Source organism: Anomaloglossus baeobatrachus, chromosome 2 (genome assembly GCF_048569485.1).
Source record: "Anomaloglossus baeobatrachus isolate aAnoBae1 chromosome 2, aAnoBae1.hap1, whole genome shotgun sequence".
Classification (NCBI taxonomy): Eukaryota; Metazoa; Chordata; class Amphibia; order Anura; family Aromobatidae; genus Anomaloglossus; species Anomaloglossus baeobatrachus.
The window spans coordinates 227,887,350-227,909,418 of record NC_134354.1 but is presented as its reverse complement, the minus strand read 5'-3'; the positions used below and the strand labels follow the sequence as shown (position 1 = coordinate 227,909,418).

The window sequence follows — 22,069 nt, the reverse complement described above, 5'->3', positions numbered from 1 at the left end:
ACCGCTGACTGTCCAAAACAAGGTGCACTTCCACCAAATAAGTGAATGGGTAGGAATTCTGTTCGTGACGCCAGGTTTCGAGGTGTGCCGCCCCCGTGCCAGTGTGACGCCCTGGCAAAACCAGGGTGTCACAGAGCCTGCAGACATCCAGCAAAGTGCAGGCCATTCTCCTCCTTGGTAACCTGATCCCACACCAGTGCAGCAGGACAGACACCCCCCCAGTGTAAGAGCAAAACAGAGCAGCAGGGGAGGGGCTGGAGCAGAGTGTGTGGGGAGAGGGAGAGGAGAGGAGTCCGGAGTTGTAGCTCCCGGGCTGCTACAGAAGCGTGCTCCAAAAGGGCCGGGACAAGCTGTTAGTGAGGAAGGGACTTGAGGTGACCGGGGCAGGGTAGTGGCCCGCCGGTATCGAAAGAGATCCCGGATCACTGCAGGGGAGTGGACTCCCCGTTCCCGGCCGAGGAGGAAAGAAAGAGAAAGAGTGGAGAAAGAGGCACCTGACTGCAGGGCAAGAACAGGGATCTGCTGCACCGTGAGTGGGATCCAAACACCATCCGTACTGAAGGCTGCGGACACCGGCAATTCCTAGTTTACCAGTGACTCTGTGTGAAATACTTGTGAGTACGCCCGTGCCCTCAGGCACCGCACCGCAGCTCTTCGCCCTGCTCCCTGCTTATCCCCCATCGGGCCCCGGGACACACCGCCCCTACCCACGGAGGGGTCAACACCTTAAGCTGCTCCCCGCCATCGCTCCCGGGATCCCCCGTCACCAGCAGCGGTGGTGCCCACCATCACCACAACCCGTGGGTGGCGTTACGGACAATCCCCTTTTTCAATAACCCCTTTTTACTGGGGAGCCTGGGATCACAGACCGGGTTACGCCACCATGAAACTTACTGAAGTGACCCTTGGCCCGGATCTGAGTACCCCTATCCCTGGGCGACACACCAGCAGCCGTGCTGCTCGGATCCGGATCTGCGGTATGGCTCGAGGGACTCTACCGGACCCGGGGGTCACGCGGACACTTCGAATAAAAAGGGGGACGTATTTGTACGGGGGTTGTTAAGAACTGTCTGTGACGCCACCCACGGTGTGTGGTGAGATGTAGCACCACCGCTGCAGTTGTGGGGCTCCCGGGGGCGATAGACTGGCAGCTGGATGTTAAACCCCTCCGTGGGCAGGGAAGGATGCCCCGGGGCCCAGTGTCTCTGTGCAGGGGATGAGAACGGCAGGGGCCAGCGCACCCGGTCAGGCTGGGAAAGTTACTCACTGTTGAATCAATCATACAAGTCTTTTGGTAAACCAAGGTGATGGTGGCCGGTTGCCGCAGACGGGTGTATCTGGTCCCACACCCGGGCTGATGGTCACTGCCCCTTTCCTCTGCACTTTGTGTTTTCCTATGTAGACTTCCCGGTGTGTAACGCAGGAGTCCGCGCCCGATCCTCTGGTTGGGAGCCGTGCCCGTCAGACGCTGACCCGTGGGATCTATCGGGCCCTGGCGGATGCCCTATCCCTCTCTGTGGGTGGTTGTCTACTTTTCGGGACTTAGGTTGGGACAGGATCTTGAATCCTGCCCTCAATCGGTTAATTAGCTAGGCCGTCGGTGCCAGTCCTAGCTTCAGGGTCCGAGTACACCCTTGTGTGCACGGTTTACGGGTCGGTTCTCCGGTATCGGTACCGGCGGGCTATAACCCTGCCCCGGTCCACCTCGGATCTGCCGAGCCGTCTTCCCCTCTCCTGCTGGCGGTGACCACCGTCTGCCACCTAGCCAATGTGTCAGGCCTCTGACCCTGACACCTGTCAGCTTCTCCTTCTATCTCCTCTCCACTTGAACTTCCAAAATCATCTGCTGATTTCCCGCCCCGGGCTCTCCAGACCCCTAGGTGGGCGTTTCCTTTCCACCTGGTCCCGCCCACTGGTGTGCCTGTCCTTCCCTGAGGGGGTGACTAGGGTTTCAGGTCAGCTGCTTTAACTCTGTGTGGGAGCGGTGTTGTGTGGGGGCTAAACTGTGTGACTACCTGGTTTTGCCAGGGCGTCACACACTTGCTCATCAATAATAGTAGCCGAACCTAAAAAAAAACTATATAAATCTGGTATCACTGTAATCACACTGACCTGAGCAATAAAGCAGCCTAATCACTTACATCGCAAAATGAATGGCATAAAAAAAATAGTAATAAAGACAATTATTATACTGCTGTTAATTTGTTAATTCTGCCAAACATTACAGTATGGGTTGTCTCACGTTTATCCTGCGCTCTATGTTGAGTGCGTAATTCGAGTTTTCTATTTAAATCTCTGAAAAACATTATTCAGATAAAATTCATAACTGAAAATCACTGTAATGAGGCAGAGGGAGTCACTTTGAACTCCCATGTGGTCCAGCGTTGTCCATATTTTTACCTGTTTTTGTTTTTTGTTTGTTTTTTTTTAAAAGGAGGACACTCCTGAACAGAGGCCAAATGGAGTCCGGAGTAACTCTGCTGCCTCATTATAGCGAATGGATCCATCGGGGGTTTCATCTGAATTGCAAATTTCGGAGATGTAGTTGGAAACCCTGATACAAAGCATAGAGAACAGTATTAATGTGAAATGATCCAAAGTGGCAGCTGTGATATTACCCAAATTGCCACCGCAGCAGGGCAATCGGGCTGAGCCGGGTAAAGTGCCGGAATTGTTGCATTTAATGAATGCGACAAGTCTGGGTGGCTGCGGGCTACTATTTTTAGGTTGGGGGGCCCAATAACCAAGGGCCTCCCCAGCCTGAGAATACCAGGCTCCAGCTGTCTGCTTTATCGTGGCTGGGTATCAAAATTGAGGGAGGGACCGCATGTGTTTTTTTTAATTATTTATTTAAATAATTTAAAGAAAAAATGATACATGGGTCCCTCTTATTTTGACACACAGCCAAGATAAACATACAGCTGGGGGCGGCAGCTTGTAGCCGTATGCGTTATCTGTGCTAGATATCATAATATGGGGGGACCCTACACCAATTTATTTATTTTACACTACTATACATACGCATATAGCATCTCTGATTCCAAGCAATCGGACACATTGCCACACAGGGTGGATGACTGCAACCAATTAGAGACACTGTGACTGCCCATGGGTGGGGGAAGCAGTGCATATGCATGAGCAGCTCCGTAAGTAGTGTTACAGCTGCACGGGAGACTCTGTAAGTATAACAAGCCTGCTTTATTCGTATTTTCTCTCTTTGTCCTTTATTTTTGCATCTGTGAACAGCAATTTTAAAGCCACAGATTCTTAATGGGATTTAGGTCTGGACTGTGACTGGGCCATTCAAAACACATGAATATGCTTTTATTTAAAGCATTCCATTGTATCTCTGGCAGTATGTTTAGGGTCATTGTCATTGGCGAATCTAAGCTCCAGTCTCAAGTCTCTTGCAGCTTGTAAAAGGTTTTCCTAGAAAAGTGAAAAAAATACTTATCAGCCACTTCAGCTAGAAATTTGTTGCACCCCAGTGGTCTGGTTGCCACAGTAACGCTGCCCTCCTCACAGGGGGTGACGTTATGCCTGAAAGCAAGAAGGGGGGTTCCCATGGTAGGTAGTCCCAGTAGTCAACACTTTCCTAACTCCAGACCAGAAGGGGGAGCTCTAAAACCCAGTTCATGGGGAGCTTGCTGGTGAATTCTGGCCTGGGGGAGGGGTTAAAAACAGACTCACAAAAGTGAAACAGAAAGGAGAATCAAGCAGACAGTCTCTGGGGAGAGAGCCTGGGGAAGAGAGCTATGACAGAGCTCCTTCAGAGCAGAGTGCAGAGGACAGGACACCAGAGTCCTAGGCTGTGAAGGCACTGAAGTCCCAGGAGCTGAATCCGAAGGGCAGAAGACTGCATGTCTTCTGGCCCCACAGAACGCCCGTGGCACAGCAGCAGACTAGAGCCTGGAGCCGTGACTAGAGGAACGGCACCTGTAGAAGGCTCGCGCCGCCTGCCATACGGGTGAGAACCAGTACCAACACCAGTAAGAGGGCCGCAGCATAGCTTCAAGCAGCAGGGACCTACACGTTACAGTGCTGAAGGAAGGCCTCTGAACCCACCCAGCTAGGTGGATCCCCTCAATTGCTTCCAGGCTGCCCAGACCTCTGTTACCATCTGGACCAGTCTCTCAGGCCTGTACCATCTACTACTAAGTAAAGGGTAAAGAAAACTATGCTCCCTGTGTTGTCCAGTTATTAGCGGCATCTTCGGTCCTGCACACAACCTTAATTCCTCCATCATAGAGTATAACGGTTGCCCTGGGGCCCTGCTCCACCTGTGGAGAGCTGTACCATCATTGCTGCATCACCATCTGCCCCAGCAATCCCATCCAGTAGCGTCGGCCATACATTGCCGAATACCACAGGTGGCGTCACGACTCATCCCATGTAAATATCCCCCACTCATTTAAACGACACCGCCAGGGTCACAGTCGGGCCCTGCTGCCGTAACCTCCAGACAGAACCGGCCTGTTTCAGAGTGCCCCACGGCACTGGTGGGTGTGTCAAATCCAGATCCTGAAAGGAGGAAGGAAGGAGGAAGAAACCAGCTGGTCACCGGTGAGGCATAGTCCTAATTATGAGTAAGGATCCTGTGCAATCTGAAACGCGTCATCTGTTCTGTTTTTAACACTAGAAGTCCCAGAGAGGGGTCATTTAACATTTCTACCTTTGGAACCCAGGGAGCTCGAAATTTCTGGGACTTCTAATGTTAATATCTGTCCCATGGCATTTTATCCAAGATTTTGAAATAAAGATTTTTTTTTTTTTTGTGGGACTGCTGGACGTTTTCTCCTTATCAACTTAAATGCTTTTCCTCTAGGATTGCCCATTAGTCATCCCCATCCATCTTCCCATCAACTCTGACCTTCCCTGTCCCTGCTGAAGGAAAGCATCTCAACAGCAATATGCTGCCACTATCATGTTTGGCGGTCGGGTTGGTGTTTTCAGGGTGATGTGCAGTGTTAGTTTTTGCCACACATAGTATTTTGCATTTTGACCAAAAAGGTCTTCTTTGGTCTTCTCTAACCATCTTTTTCCACATGTGTCCCCTATATGGATTTTTGTAAACTGCAAATGGGACTTCTTACTGATTGCTTTAGAAAATAGCTTTATTCTTGCCACCCTTCTATAAAGGTCATATTTTTGCATATTTTTGGAGTATGTAACGTATAGTAGTCCTGTTGACAGATTCTCCCACAGACCTGTGGATCTCTGCAGCTCCTCCATAGTGACCATGGACCTCTTGGCTGCTTCCCTAATTAGTGATTTCCGCGTTTTTTTATTTTTGTATTAACCCCTTCAGCCCCCAGCCTGTTTTCACCTTAAAGACCCGGCCATTTTTTGCAATTTTGACCAGTGTCACTTTGACAGGTTATAACTCTGGAACACTTCAACGGATCCTGGCGATTCTGAGATTGTTTTTTCGTGACATATTGTACTTCATGTCAGTGGTAAATTTAGGCCGATATGTTTTGCGTTTATTTGTGAAAATTTCGGAAATTTGGCGAAAATTTTGAAAATTTTGCAATTTTCAAAATTTGAAATTTTATGCCCATAAATCTGAGAGATATGTCACACAAAAAAGTTACTAAATAACATTTCCCACATGTCTACTTTACACCAGCGCAATTTTTGAAAAAAAAAAAAATTACGTTAGGAAGTTAGAAGGGTTCAAAGTTCATCACCAATTTCTCATTTTTCCAACAAAATTTACAAAAAAAAATTTTTTAGGTACCACATCACATTTGGAATGATTTGAGAAACCTAGGCGACAGAAAATACCCAAAAGTGACCCAATTCTAAAATCTGCACCCCTCACTCTGCTCAAAACCACATCCAAGAAGTTTATTAACCCTTTAGGAGCTTCACAGCAACCAAAGCAATGTCGACGAAAAAATGAAAATTTTACTTTTTTAACACAAAAATGTTACTTTAGCCATAAAAAATAGTATTTTCACAAGGGTATCAGGAAAAATGCATCATAAAATGTATCGTGCATTTTCTCCTGAGTACGCAGATACCCCATATGTGGTGGTAATCAAATGTTTGGGCACACAGCAGGACTCGGAAGGCAAGGAGCGCCATTTGAATTTTTGAGTGCAAAATTAGCTGCACTCATTAGCGGACACCATGTCGGGTTTGAAGACTCCCTGAGGTGCCTAAACAATGGAGCTCCCCCACAAATGACCCCATTTTGGAAACTAGAGCCCTCAAATATTTTTTCTAGATGTTTGATGTGCACTTTGAACCCCTGGGGGCTTCACAGAAGTTTATAACGTTGAGCCGTGAAAAGAAAAAAAAATTTTTTTACCACAAAACTGTTGCTTCAACTAGGTAGCTTTTTTTATCACAAGGGTATCAGGAAAAAATGCACCATAAAATGTATTGTGCATTTTCTCCTGAGTACGCAGATACCCCATATGTGGTGGAAATCAAATGTTTGGGCACACAGCAGGACTCGGAAGGCAAGGAGCGCCATTTGAATTTTTGAGTGCAAAATTAGCTGCACTCATTAGCGGACGCCATGTCGGGTTTGAAGACTCCCCGAGGTGCCTAAACAATGGAGCTCCCCCATAAGTGACCCCATTTTGGAAACTAGAGCCATCAAATATTTTTTCTAGATGTTTGATGTGCACTTTGAACCCCTGGGGGCTTCACAGAAGTTTATAACGTTGAGCCGTGAAAAGAAAAAAAATGTTTTTTACCACAAAACTGTTGCTTCAACCAGGTAGCTTTTTTTATCACAAGGGTATCAGGAAAAAATGCACCATAAAATGTATTGTGCATTTTCTCCTGAGTACGCAGATACCCCATATGTGGTGGAAATCAAATGTTTGGGCACACAGCAGGACTCGGAAGGCAAGGAGCGCCATTTGAATTTTTGAGTGCAAAATTAGTTGCACTCATTAGCGGACGCCATGTCGGGTTTGAAGACTCTCCGAGGTGCCTAAACAATGGAGCTCCCCCATAAGTGACCCCATTTTGGAAACTAGAGCCATCAAATATTTTTTCTAGATGTTTGATGTGCACTTTGAACCCCTGGGGGCTTCACAGAAGTTTATAACGTTGAGCCGTGAAAAGAAAAAAAAAATTTTTTACCACAAAACTGTTGCTTCAACCAGGTAGCTTTTTTTATCACAAGGGTATCAGGAAAAAATGCACCATAAAATGTATTGTGCATTTTCTCCTGAGTACGCAGATACCCCATATGTGGTGGAAATCAAATGTTTGGGCGCACGGCAGGACTCGGAAGGCAAGGAGCGCCATTTCACAGCAAAATTGGTTGGAATTATTAGCGGACGCCATGTTGCGTTTGGAGACCCCCCTGAAGTGCCTAAACAATGGAGCTCCCCCACAATTGACCCCATTTTGGAAACTAGACCCCTCATGGAATTTATCTAGCTGTTTAGGGAGCACTTTGAACCCCTGGAGGCTTCACAAACGTTTGTAATGTTCAGCCGTGAAAATATTTTATTTTTTTTACCACAAAATTGTTTTTTCAAACAGGTAGCTTTTTTTTCCACAAGGGTATCAGGAAAAAATGCACCATAAAATGTATTGTGCATTTTCTCCTGAGTACGACGATACCTCATATGTGGTGGAAATCAATTGTTTGGGCGTACGGCGGGGCTCAGAAGAGAAGGAGCGCCATTTCACAGTAAAATTGATTGGAATTATTAGCAGACGCCATGTTTCATTTGGAGACCCCCTGAGGTGCCTAAACAATGGAGCTCCCCCACATGTGATCCCATTTTGGAAACTAGACCCCCCCATACAAAAAAAATTAGTTTGGCGAAATAAAAAATACAGACATCAGTAGAAAAAAAAAAAAAAATGAGCGCCTGCCAAGACCACTGCCAAACGTGAGAGCAATGCACGAGTCTCGCATCGCATCATCCACTGCAGTCTGGAAGTGAGCAACTGCGCTGGATAATGCGATGCGAGAGGGCGGGGCGGCAGATGAGAAAGGGCGCAGCGGATGGAAGATGGGAAAGGGCGCAGCGGGTGGAGGAGCGGCAGAGGATGGGAAAGGGCACAGCGGATGGATGATGGGAAATGGCGCAGCGGATGGATGGGAAATGGCGCAGCGGATGGAGGAGTGGCAGAGGATGGGGGGGGGAGGTGAGATGGGGATACCTACCTTACAGGATGGATCTAGGCAGCAGGATCACAGCAGACAGAAGAGGCAGCAGATGAAGGAGGCAACAGATCGAGGAGGGCGAGAGGGGGCAGTAGATGGAAAATGGGAGAGAGCAGGCAGCAGATCGGGGAGGGGGGCAGAGTCTGATGGGAGAGAGAGATGGCACATGGAGGAGGGGGGGCCCCGGGGGGAGGGTGGCTTGCAGCACATGTAGGGGGAGGGTGGCTTGCAGCACATGTAGGGGGAGGGTGGCTGGCTTGCAGCACATGTGGGGGGAGGGTGGCTTGCAGCACATGTGCTGCAAGCCAGTCACCCTCCCCCCACATGTGCTGCAAGCCAGCCACCCTCCCCCCACATGTGCTGCAAGCCAGCCACCCTCCCCCCACATGTACTGCAAGCCAGCCACCCTCCCCCCACATGTGCTGCAAGCCACCCTCCCCCCACGTGGGGGGAGGGTGGCTTGCAGCACATGGAGGGATAGGAGGTGTGGCGATGGAGAAGGGGCATCCGATGAAGGAGGCGGCGGCGGCGGCCGCCGATCGGGAACAGTGGGGGCCGATTCGGGGGCAGCAGCGGCTGAAAAAGGTGGGTGCGACGGCGGCGGGGACAGTGGCGAGCATGGCGGCGGGTATAGCGGTGGATCGGGAGCGGCGGTGGGGACAGCGGCGGGGCGATCGGAGACAGCGGCGGGGCGATCGGAGACAGCGGCGGGGACAGCGGTGGAGCGGGAGCATGGCGGGGCGATCGGAGACAGCGGCGGGGACAGCGGTGGAGCGGGAGCATGGCGCCGGGGCGATCGGAGACAGCGGCGGGAACAGCGGTGGAGCGGGAGCATGGCAGGGCGATCGGAGACAGCGGCGGGGACAGCGGTGGAGCGGGAGCATGGCGCCGGGGCGATCGGAGACAGCGGCGGGGACAGCGGTGGAGCGGGAGCATGGCGGGGCGATCAGAGACAGCGGCGGGGACAGCGGTGGAGCGGGAGCATGGCGCCGGGGCGATCGGAGACAGCGGCGGGGACAGCGGTGGAGCGGGAGCATGGCGGGGCGATCGGAGACAGCGGCGGGGACAGCGGTGGATCGGGAGCAGCGGCGGGGCGATCGGGGACAGGGGCGGGCGGCGGGGACAGGGGCGGGCGGGCGGCGGGGACAGCAACTTACCGCTCTCCTCGGCTTCCAGGGACGGTCACAGGCCGCAGATCCACATTGATTGGAGAGAGCGGTCACAAGACCGGTCTCTCCAATCAGAGCTGGGGGCGGGTGAAGCATCGATCACCCAGCTCCAGCCAATGGCCAGTGCTACAGCAGCACTGATCAGTGCTGGATTTCAATGTTCCAGCCATTTTCAATGGCTGGAACATTACAGTGGCTGTAATTGGCTGAGCGGCGTTCGTCAGCCAATCACAGCCTCTGTAGGTTCGGGGAGGAGGCACCACCCCTCCTGAGGTCAGGCAGAGGTCCCCTCCTTCCCGAATCTACCGTTTAAGTAAACAAATTTCACTCCCCGGGGCTCCGGGACCGCGATTTCGCCATGACGTACTGAGTACGTCATGGGTCGTTTAGCACCATGTCACCATGACGTACTCAGTACGTCCAAGGTCGTTAAGGGGTTAATAATAGTTATTATGAAATCAAGTATTTTTAATACAAAAATAAATTCACTGTTTATTTAGTTTTTATTTAATTCTAGTTTTACTGAAACACTAGGCGCTGCCATCTTGGATTTGCTGTGAGTAACGACAGTTACTCACCTCCTTTATGGCAGCGCCCAGGGCATGGACTCTGATAGTTGGACTCCGACCCTATACATAACACAGGAGAGCTTCCTGCTGTTACCTGAAGATGCCCCCTGATCTGCCCAATTCACAGCAGAGGGAGGAGATCAGCGCTATCTTTGTGGAGCTCACAACATATGCTGTGTGCTCCACTTTCCCCCTGTCACCCACCGGGATGGATGGGGTGAGTACCGGCGCTGGGCATCGGTGATTGCACCATAACTGATCCTGGCGTGCTGCTCCCCCCTCTGCCGCGTACCCACCCCACTCTGCTGCGCACCACTCCACTCTGCTGCGCACCCCCCACTCTGCCGTGCACCCCCCTCCCCCGCCGCTCACCCCCTCTCCCCGCGTGTGCTCACCTCGGGCCTCCGCTGCTCACTGCTATGTAGTGTGATCGCTGACAGGACAGGCTGCCGGGACGTAGGTCTGAGGTGAGTGCATGTGGCTGAAAGCGGTGAGGGCATTGGGATACAGTGTGGCGCAGGAAACAGTGGAGCACTATGCAGCTGGACTTACTGATACTTTAAACATATTAGGATCACTTTGCGGCCACAAAGAAAATGGCTCCGCACTGTGATCCTAAACTTCATTCTCTCTTATCCTTTTGGAAACACCCAGATCGGGAGGGGGAGGTGTCACATCACACACAGGAGAGCAGATTCCACCCACTTTTACTGCAGTTGTAATGTGAGCTAGTTCTACAGTAGCTCTACAGCAGGATTTCAGCAGCTGCTCCCCTTAGGGGCACTTTGCACACTACGACATCGTATGTGCGATGTTGGTGGGGTCAAATTGAAAGTGACGCACATCCAGCGTCGCACGCGATATCGTAGTGTGTAAAGCCTTTTTGATACGATTAACGAGCGCAAAATCGTCATAATCGTAACATCGGTGTAGCGTTGGTCATTTCCATAATTTGGAAATGACCAATATTACGATGTTGTTCCTCGTTCCAGCGGCATCATACATCGCTGTGTGTGAAGCCGCAGGAGCGAGGAACATCTCCTACCTGCGTCCTGCGGCTCACGCCAGCTATGCGGAAGGAAGGAGGTGGGCGGGATGTTTATGTCCCGCTCATCTCCGCCCCTCCGCTTCTATTGGTCGCCTGCCGTGTGATGTCGTTATGACGCCCAACGACCCGCACCCTTAATAAGGAGGCGGGTCGCCGGCCAGCGCGACGTTGCAGGGCAGGTGAGTGCATGTGAAGCTGGCGTAGCGATAATGTTCGCTACACCAACTATCACCATGATATCATAGCTGCGACGGGGGCGGGGACAATCGCGCTCGGCATCGCAAGCATCGGCTTGCGATGTCGTAGTGTGCAAAGTGCCCCTTAGCGTTTGAGTGGAAAATATCAAACTTTTTTTTTTTTTTTATATTTTTCTCAATTAAAAACAAATAACATTATTTAAATATAACATTGAAACATTCATACTTTATATTTTTTCAGTTATTGAAAAAAATATTTTTTTGGACGACACCTTCCTTTTAAGTGGGCAGCCATGTCTTGGTAGCTTTACAGTTGTACTGTACTCCTTTCATTTTTAGATGATGGATTGAACAATGTTCTTTTTTTTTAACACCTAACCCTGCTTTACTCTTCTCCACAACTTTATTCCTGACCTGTCTGGTGTGTTTCTTGGTTTTTATGATTTTTTTTATCCCAACTATTCTCAAACAAACCTCTGAGGCCTTCACAGAAATTGTAGTTACACTGAGAATAGATTACACACAGGTATACTTAATATACTTATTAGGTGACTTCTGGAGTCAGCTGGTCACTGCGTATTTTACTTAGGGGTATCAGATTACAGGGGAATGAATATAAACACATGTCACAATTCTCAGATATATATTTTAAAATTTATAGAGAAACCATGTATAATTTCCTTTACATTACACAAATACTTGCTACTTAATGATGTTATATCACATAAAATCCAATATAATACATTTAAATTTGTGAGTGTAACGTGAAAAAATGTGGAAAAGTTCACAAGGTATGTGTATTTTTAAAGGCACTGTATATCTCTCTGATAGAGGATTCTCCTCTAAGCATGTGCTTATGCCCATAATCTACCCCTGTGCCAGAGATGTGGAAAAGATTCAGGTATGTTACTTTACATAGTCAGGGAATGTCCTGAGCTGGCCCTTTACTGGAGAGAAGTTAGAAAAATAATTTCTACATTCAAGGAGTATCATTTTCTTTTTACTCCAGTCCTGATTGCTGCCAGCTTTGCTGCACAGGATGAAAGAGGTGGGGGGGAGAGGGTCAGACCATATGCCGCACACAGCATCAAATTGGTCTACATGGTTGCCATCCCAGAATGAAGCCTCTTCTAAAGATGATGTACAAGGAAGCCTTCAAACACTTTGCTGAAGACAAGCAGACTAAGGATTACTGGTACTATTTTCTGGGGTCTGATGAGACCAAGATAAACTTATTTGGTTCAGATGGTGTCAAATGTGTGTGGCGGCAACCAGGTGAAGAGTACAAAGACAAGTGTGTCTTGCCTACTGTCAAACATGGTGGTGGGAGTGTCATGGTTTGGGGCTGCATGAGAGCTGCCAGGTGTGGGGAGCTACAGTTCATTGAGGGAACCATGAATGCCAACATGTATTGTGACGTACTGAAGCAAAGCATGCTCCCTCCTTTCGGAAACTGGGCCACAGGGCAGTATGATACAGATCCCAAACACACCTGCAAGACGACCACTGCCTTGGTAAAGAAACTGAGGGTAAAGCTGCTGGGGTGGACAAGCATGTCTCCACACCTATTGAGCATCTGTGGGACATTCTCAAATGGAAGGTGGAGAAGCACTAGGTCTCTAACATTCTAACATCCACCAGCTCTGTGATGTTGTTATGAAGGATGGAAGAGGATTCCAGTGGCTCCTCTGAAGCTCTAGAGAATTCCATGCCCAAGAGAGTTGACGCAGTGGATCTGTAGCACCCACAGGGCAAGGGGTTAACTTTACTCGTTGCCAGGCCGGTGATGTCGGGTCTGGATGATGTCATGGGTGGCCCTTGCCCGGCGTTATGGCCCTGAGGTGTACAATAAAGAAGGGTGGGAGGGAGATGATGGTGGAGGATTTTTCTCATGATGCCACCTGTGGTACGCGGCCAGAGATTAGCCCCGGCTGTGGGTGATGTCCTCCGGGGCTGATGGTGTCGCAGAAAGTATGGTTCTGCTCCCCACAGGTAGAGCGGGCCACGGGGAGGTGATGAGGAGACGGTTGCCGTTGGCGCTGAAGCGCACGGCGCCGCTGCCGGCAATAAGAGGCAGAGTCAGCTGCTGCGGTTCCAGGTCTCTTTACTTACAGTTCGTGGGCTGCCCAGAGTCACCAGTCTCCGCTGCGATGGACTCCAGCCGATCACGGGTAAGTCAAGGGTTATAACCAGTGCGGTAGTCTGTGGGCCCTTCCTTGAGCTTTTTAGTGTGGATCCCCGTGACTTGAAGTGCTTGGGGACCCCGGTGTAGTGTTAAAGTTCCTGTCTCGTATGCAGCTGGCGTGGGTCCGCTGTGGGGCCTGACTGCAATCATGAACTCTGGACCCTATGTGCCACTGTGCTACTGGATCTTGTAGTGGCCAGAGGGACGTGAAATCCATCTGTCCTGCAGATTCTGGTGGTCCAACGAGGAGTATGTTCCACCCTAGGGCTCTGCACCCTGAACAGCGCTGGTTCCAAGGAAGCAATGAAGCTCTCCCCTCGGCAAACGTGTTTCTCCTCCATCCCACATGAGCTATCGGTCAGCCAGCTCCTCCACTGTTGTCTCCTGCTCCTTCCAGTCTGCCCGGTCCTTACTATAGAAGCTCTTATGCACTCTCTATAGCAACCGTGTTGTTCTGAGTCTCAGACTATTCTGAGGTGAAAATTATGTGTATTCTAACTTCCCTCATGCTGCCCCCACCTTCCTGATGACTGACCAGTGGCTGAAAAAAACAGTTGTTTTGGTGACCACCTTTAGCCCAGTTACAATGGGGGAGCACCCGGCTGTGTTGTGTAAGTGAAAACCAGTAGTTAACCTCTTCCTTATCCGGAATGAGCATTGCACCTTAAGTCAGATGCAATACCCTGTGGTGGCTGAAGCCTCAGGGCGCCACAGATCCACATGACAATCCAGTGACCAAATTACAATATTTGATGCAGCAGTTTTCTGATCCAGCTCCCAGACACTGTTCTGTGTCATTTGAGAAAGCGTCAAGCATTTTTGCATCAGTTCTGCCACCATTTGTGATCATGGTATCTCGTCTCACTCATGCTCACTATTCTCTTTGGAGACTCCCTCATTAAATGACCTGCTTAACATTTACCATGCAGAGAACCATGTTGTATCCAGAACCTCTTCCTTTTTATACTGATCCAGCAGGCGACATGAGCCATCGAGACGATGATATGCACAGGTGCAAAGCAGAGGGTTGAAAATCCATATGAGGATAATAAATGGTTAGTCTGCTGTCTGTCAATGTCAAGCTTCCTACAGATCGTATCATCCCTCACCCACAAATTATCACTTAGTATCCTAGCAACAGCCTGCACAGAGAGAGGTTGGGGTGAGGGGATTAGGAGGAAACTACCTGCGTATGATTGATGAGAAGGAATATGGTAATGAGATTTTAATCTGGAGATTTACCTATCAGTGGCATAACGTTTACAAGGCTCTATGGCCTTAGCAACGCTTTTCTGATTTTCTTGAACTAACCAGATAAAATCGACACTTTATATGTTTTATCCCCTACTATGGATAAAATAAACCAGCCCCATGATAAGAAGAGGAGGAATGGAAAAGAAGGATCATAACCAGCCATTTATGTAGTGTATAGTCATATTTCAAGCTATGCCATCCAAAATCCAAGCCACAGGTTGGCATCAGATGTTTTATGTACAGGGACAGTTATGCAGTGGTGAGTGCTTGCCACTGGTTGGCACTGCCCCCTACCTTTACCCTGCGTTTGTGTGTATGATTGCAAATCAGTGGGCTTGGAGATGGAAGCTGCCCCTCCTCCCATCCTGCTCTCCCCCCTCCATCTCTTCTTCTGCATCCCACTCACATCTTCCAGAGAGGAGAGAAAGAGAATACAGTCTGCAGTGCCAAAGAAAAAGGGCAGTGTGGGTGTCACTGGAGGAATGGACTTGGCATCATGAGATGTAAGGTTGGATGGTGAAAAGCATTTTACCCATCCGCCCAGACATTTGACAGATCATTCCTACGTAAGGAGCAAAAGGCACGGAGCGACTGCAGCTGGAAAGAGTATCCTGAAGGTAAATATCCTCTGCACTGAAAAATATTAGGCAGGTGGATTATATCTGGGACATCACTAACTTACCATCATAAGAAATGTCCATTGGCGAGGCCATACAATGTCTATCAGGCCCCATCGACTATACTTCCGTGCCATCTGTCTGTTCAGCATATCCTATATGTGTCTGTGGTCCACATAGGAAAACATTGTGGCTTGGTCGAAAAGCAAAGTGCTAGCCTCCATACAAAAACAAATATTTTGTATTCTTTAGTGTTAATGGAGCCATGTTTTTATAATTATTTTATCATCCTCCTTCATGTAAGATTGTAATGTTGCATTGTTACTGATTTCCCATTGAAAACCTATAAGGACTATCCCTGCTCTCATGTAGTCACAGCATCTGGAAGCACAAAATGTGCAGAAACTGTGAGCTGGTGTCCGGCTAAGATGGCTGATCACAGGTTATATGGTATATTTCATCAAGACGGTGACTATTGTTACGATGATAGCAATATTTTAATACCCTTATGCCAAGTAAGAAATCCTCACATTTCAGTCTCATGCTGTATATAAAATGTTTACTGTATTAATAATTATACTGCATACATTCCCTTTACTAAATATACATTAGTGGAAAATCAATTCTTCATCTATAAATTCATTTTTCTTTGCCCTGACCAGTTATTAGATCTAGTAATTTGACACTTAATATGCTACTGCATGTGACATGATGTGGTGCCACATGTTGCAGGCCTCATTCATTCCAAGCTCAATAGTTCACGGGAGCCGCATGAATGAAAGCAGCTGAAAGAATATTCATGGAATTTCCATGGCATATAGATATACGAGATTAATCACTGACCATCTGGCAAAATAAACAAAAAATAAACATTTTATATATATATATATATATATTAGTGTTACATACTGACGTGTGTGTTTGTATGTGCTATACATTGAAGTGTGTGTTTTATACTGATTTTCATGTGTTATATACTGATGTTTGTGTGTTACATACTGAGGCGTGTGTTTCTGTGTGTTGTATACTGATATTGTATAATGATGTGTGTGTGTTATACAGTGATTGTGTTATATAGTGGTGTGTATATATCATAAGCTGATGTGTGTTACTTATATATAAAACTATTATATACTATGCATATTATTATTATCTTATTCAGGTATATGTCAAATATATCTTAATACAGTATACATTTGCTTTCTTCCCTGTATAACTCGATCCATGTTTCCTTGTCTCAGAGCAGTCTATTATTATGTCCCTTACACTAGATTACAATTGCTTTGATTTTTTCTCATGTCACTGTAGAGTGGCGCGGGGCAGTAGTTGTGGGTGAGGGTTTGATTCCAGATGCCCCAGAATACTAGATGAAAGTGTCCTGGCTTGGTGTCGCAAGTTCCTACTGACAATGGCTGGGCAGGATCAGATGGCGACTCATACTCTTCAGCAGCAACTTTACACACCAAATAGCGGGTACATATCATCCAGCACGTTTCAATTGTACAAGGCATATTCAGACTCAGTCTCAGTTCTCACCGGGTTGCTTCTGGTCTTACTGGTCCTGTGAGTCCCAGCACAACCAAGCCCAATGCAACAGTACAGTTCAAAATGGTCACCTCCCTCAAATGGCTTCACTTCCAGTCTCTTTGTATTGGAGGGTGTCAGAACTTCTGTTATCATGTCCAGAGTAGAGCCTTGTGCTCCCAGATGCTTCAATATCCACATCACTTCTTCTCATAGAGGATGGGGTAAGGGATGGGCAGAAGTGTCAGAGTAGACCCTTATGGTTTCAGACATTTATGGAGATTCCGCCCAGGGAAAGCCAACTTCGTTCACACATCAGTTAGTATTAACCTGTTACCTTGACAATTAGGGGCCTGGCCACTAAATTTCTATCCTCTGGACCCTTCTATATGGGGCCCTTCCATATGAAGGCTAGTCTCTAGCCTCAGCATTTTCTTAACATTATGTTTCTTAATCGGTAGTTAAGGATCATGCAATCTTGACTTCAGTCTCCTTTCTTCAATTTTTGCCACAAGTCACCCAGTGTTTGCAACCTTCAAGACTTACAGACTATCTATCCATATCTATTGCTCACTAGATCTTCACTGAAGTACCAGCAGGAAACAGTCACTTTCCATTTCAACTAACCCCTCCCATTGTGGGATAGTCCCAACATTAATTGTCTCTTACCCTATAGTCTGGTAACTACCCATACAAGTGCTATGCCTTATATTACATTACTATACAATACATCACAGTTTGCATAAAACAACATCATACAAAAGACTCAGGACCCAATTCACATTACACTACTTGACGCGATTGGTGTCTTCAAGGGAAGGAATATGACAGCACCCAGTCTACTTTCTTATATCACCACATTTAATGACCATACATTCACTCATTCAATAACAAATTCAGTCTTTTATGTGAGTGTCCATAACTACTAAACATGATATTTCCCTTTATAGTGTGTGCCTGTATAGGTTATGTACTGTATCTAGCACAAATGTATATTCGTATCCATAGAGGTCTGGCATGTTGGCTTTATGGAAGGCCTCATTTGATGCTTGTTTCTATGGAAACGGCACATTTTCTATCTCGGATTTGTGTGACAGGTCTGATGGTTCCTCGCTTCAGCGTGAGAAGCATTCAGCACAAGATGGAGCCACCCTCCTCTTCCATTCTCATGATCATACCGCTATGCCTTTTTCTTGCTACTAATGTGTCTGCCTCCTCTCTTCATCTGTTTTTATTGCTTCTACACTCGCTCTGGCTCATTCCATCCAACACACACATTATCTAAGGGGTAATTTTACCAACATTAAGGGAAAAACAACAGTAATAATACAGAAAGCAATGGGAGGTATTGCGGGAGCAAATACTGGGAGCTATGCATACAATTATGACAGCAAAAGAAGGAATGGCAGGTAAATTGCAGGGTGCACATAGAGACATTTCTAATAATTATTTCATTATTTCTTGAATACGCAGAAATAATAAGGTATAAGCAACAAATGTCTGTTTGTGTGGGCTCTAATGGAAGTGGGCAGAGGAAGTATGTGACTCACTCTATACAGTCAGGGCTTAGCAACACATGTAAGGGTTGCTTTACATGAAGCATCCGCTATTGTGCAGTATGGCAGTTGGTTTATTAAAAATGATCTACTAATTGGCTTGTCAACAAATACAAAGTTGTGAATGGCTCCAAGTTTCTGATCAGAGAGTGAACGGAAATGTATGATACCATTAGCAGCACCATCTGGCCTTCAAGCAGTGAGACATGGGAGCAGACATTTTCATGGGAACATTTCAGACATCAAAGTTTTGTTAACTCATTCACACTTTTTTGTTTTGTTTGAAATTTTGCCCACATTTAATTTGATACGGTTTCATGCAAATTATTTCCCCAGACATTTAGCACGGCTTCTCATTTGTAATACAGTGCATAATATGGCATAATATGGCATATGTAAAGCCGGTGATCGGATGCAACGGCGCAGAGAATGAGGAGTCAGTGGTGAACCAACAATGGTTTTATTAACTTTTATACAAATTAAAGATTATGAGAAATAATGAGATATGACACAAGTAACAGTGGTAAAGCAGAGTACTTCACATAGGATAAATCAGCAACAAAGATATTTGGAATACCATTACAATATTAGTTACACGGTATTACTTCTATCACTGACTAAAGGTCACCATCATTGTTATTGTTCTCTAGATCTCTCAAGCAGGGAAATGTCAGTGTCACCCTATTCGTTACTGTTGACTACTTATCTAACAATACTAAATAGTGAACAGGCCCTAGCAGAGTCGGAGACACTACTCGCTAGGCCACAAGTCCAAGACTGGACTCTGCACACACTTTACCAGCTGGCTGCCTTCATGCCCTGAAGCGCGGCCTAAGTCCCCACTCAATGACGTATCTCAGAGCATGATGCAAAGGGAAGCTCTGGACCATGACCGGCATATTCTGTTCTCCTCAGGTATTCTAACTGGCATCCGCTGACTTTGATCACGGGCTTCTACTAGCGCTGAGCATGGGCTTCTACTGCTGTAGGTTATAGTGTTCTACTGGTATGGGTCATGGTCTTTGACTTAGCTTGGGTTATCTATATTCCTCTCAGCTCAGGTCATGGATCTTCCTCTCAGCTTAGGTCATCAATCTTCCTTTCAACTCAGGTCACGGATCTTCCTTTCAGTTTAAGTAATGGATCTTCCTCTCAGCTCAGGACTTCTCTGGTATCTGACTGCTCTAGGACACTTTGGTAATAAAGGGGCTGTAAGCCTGCTTCACTGCCACATGACCTTCCCAGAACAGGATTCTGGTGCCAACTTCTCCTTCTTGCCCTTCTTGGCCCGATCAAGTCTTTTTATATTTAGTAACTGTGATACAACTTGTCACATAACCCAGCATGCCTTCTAAACTCTTCCCTCCAGGAAACACACACAAAACTCTTTTAATTCCTGTTTTCTTTTATTACCTTTGGCCAGCAAATGGTAGTTTCCTTGCAGATACTATGGGAGGTTAGCTGTATGTGTTCTCTGTTTATCTGAATATGTCTTCTGCTTAACTGACCCCCTTACATTACCCCTTTCTTTAAACTCGTTAGTCCTTGGGCAAAAAGAATCATTACACCCCTTGAAGTTCTTCTGATGGTCCTGATCTTATCAGCTGCAGAGCACATTTCCCTTGGATATCTTGTAAGATGCTCTGCCACAGGATCTCGTTTTGTGCATGCCTTGTAGTTGAGACATCAGAGTTAGCACACTCGGTTCAAAGGTACACCCAGAACGTCAGGTGATGTGTGGGGCCCCGAGGCTCGGTGTCGGTGCAGCGGTGCATTACCTTCAGGGACTCCACTCGGCTGGAGCTCGTCACAGGTAGGAAATCCTCTATTTTGATTGTCGTGACGCCACTCTCAGAATTGCGGTCAGTGGAGACCGCCACTGCAGGTTAGGGGTGCCTGGGGCTGATGGTAGGTGCAGTCAGTTGTAATAGCCTCCTGAGAGTGAGGCAGGCCCCAGGGTCCCGTGTAGGTGTGTGGAACTACAAGTCGCAGAATGACTCACACACACAAGCAGGATGTCTTTCATGGATTTTACTCACTGATGATGGCAGGGTGAGTAACCCGGGCGTAGCTGGGATGAACCAGGCTGGAACCAGGTGTCCTTCAGGCTGACTGATGAGGGTGACTACCAACTCGCCTTCCTTAGCCCGTTATGTTTTGAGGTAACCCCTGCTTGAAGCCCTGCTGGGGTCGCCCAGGGAAGTTGCTGGTGCCTCTCTCCCCTTCGTTTTGGCCCGTTTGCTTGTAGCCTGGACCAGATCACTCCGGCTGCTTGCCTCCTGTGAGCTATGGGCCCTAACTTTGGTTACGTGGCTGCGGACTCTGTGGTGTTGTCTTGGGGGTGTAAAGTGCCCCCTCATGCAGGTTTGGCAAAGGAAAGGTGAATCTATCCCTGCACTGGGACCTGCTACCCGTTTGGGCCTGGTTCTCCCTGACAGTCTCCTTACTTTCCACTCCGTTGCTCTCTCTTTAGCTGTGTGTGGATTTCGGGCAGCACTCCCAGGTGACCGTTCTCCCCCGTCGGTAGTCACTGCGCGGATGCTGTTAGACTGCAACAGCCCCAGGGTCTGCTCCTCACGTCTGCTTTCCCTGAGCTGCACACTAAACTGGCTCACTGCTCCTCCTCTCCTATTCTTGCCTACGTCACCTAGCAACCAGGCTCTCTACCACACCCCTCGAGTGGAGATGGAGGCTTCGCCCCCTCCACCCCTCGAGTGGAGATGGAGGCTTCGCCCCCTCCTGGGATCCCCAGGGGTCCTCTCAAAGGTAAATGTGTGAGACCTGATCACTATGCGCCTGTGTAGTCACACCTCGGTCAGCCTTCTGGATTACCTGTTTTGTACTGTCCCCAGCAGGGGTGCAGTACTCAGTGGTGCCTGACCAGGTCAGGGGCGCCACAGCTTCATGAAGGAGTTCAGCTTCTGGCTCTTCTCAATGTGACTTAGTGACTTCTTTCACCAGCCCATATGACCACACTTCCCCATTAGGCCGCAAGCCTTGAGTCTTTTCGGTCTCACACAGCATAGCAGTCAGAAGATGGGGTGACTCTCCTACACAGTACCTACTTCAGCTGCATTAGCGCACCAACATTTGACTGTACCTTAGCTGTGAGTCCTACCCCGCCTCTTTTCTATTGCCACTGTCATCTTCCACATCTGTGGCACATGTCAGCTCCATCGGAGTCACTTTCAGGCCTGAGGGAGATGCAGACACCTTACTGCAGTCAATTATACTGTCTCTCTCACCCCCTAAGCTTACTTCTATTTCTTGTCCTATCGCTTAGCTTAACTAGCAGACGCTCATCCTCATCTTGGTTGCTGCCTATGAGGGACATTGGCTTAATTATCCTGAGAGCTTTGTCATCTCATTCGCTTCCTATGCATAGTAGAGCAGCCATTGACAAACTTTTCTTACTGCTGCACTCTGTGTAGGAATTTTCAGCACAAGCAAAATGGCACATTGCAGGCTGCCAAGTGGACGCTCCAAAAGCAACTGGCATTTTCAAGCGCTGCTAAGTGAACTGGACAGTGGAGTCAAGGACTAAAAGGTTGTGCCTGTATAAAATTTGGCATTTGGGACAACCACACCTATGGTACCCCAATGCCACGCAACTAATTGTTCGTCTGTACAGATTCAACTCCAAGTGAAGTCAAGTATCAGATGATTAGACCTGGGACCTGTGCAATCCTCCAGCTATGTACTAGCATTGGCAAGCACTGTGTCAATAAAAGGAAAAATGGCCAAAGCATCATACCATACATTTTTTATAGGAATTGAAGGTATGAGGATAAACAAGGATCCAGT

The 22,069-nt window shown here is 47.8% G+C and overlaps 1 protein-coding gene across 1 annotated transcript in view; it reads left to right on the top strand.

Annotated features, from left to right (window-relative positions):
• The first annotated feature begins 14,933 nt into the window (after positions 1-14,933).
• Positions 14,934-22,069, top strand: part of LRRN2 (leucine rich repeat neuronal 2) — a 65,833-nt gene continuing 58,697 nt past the window's right edge. Inside the window, exon 1 of the mRNA XM_075335661.1 lies at positions 14,934-15,185. The gene's annotated coding sequence lies outside the window, so the exon portion shown is untranslated. The remainder of the gene's footprint in view (positions 15,186-22,069) is intronic.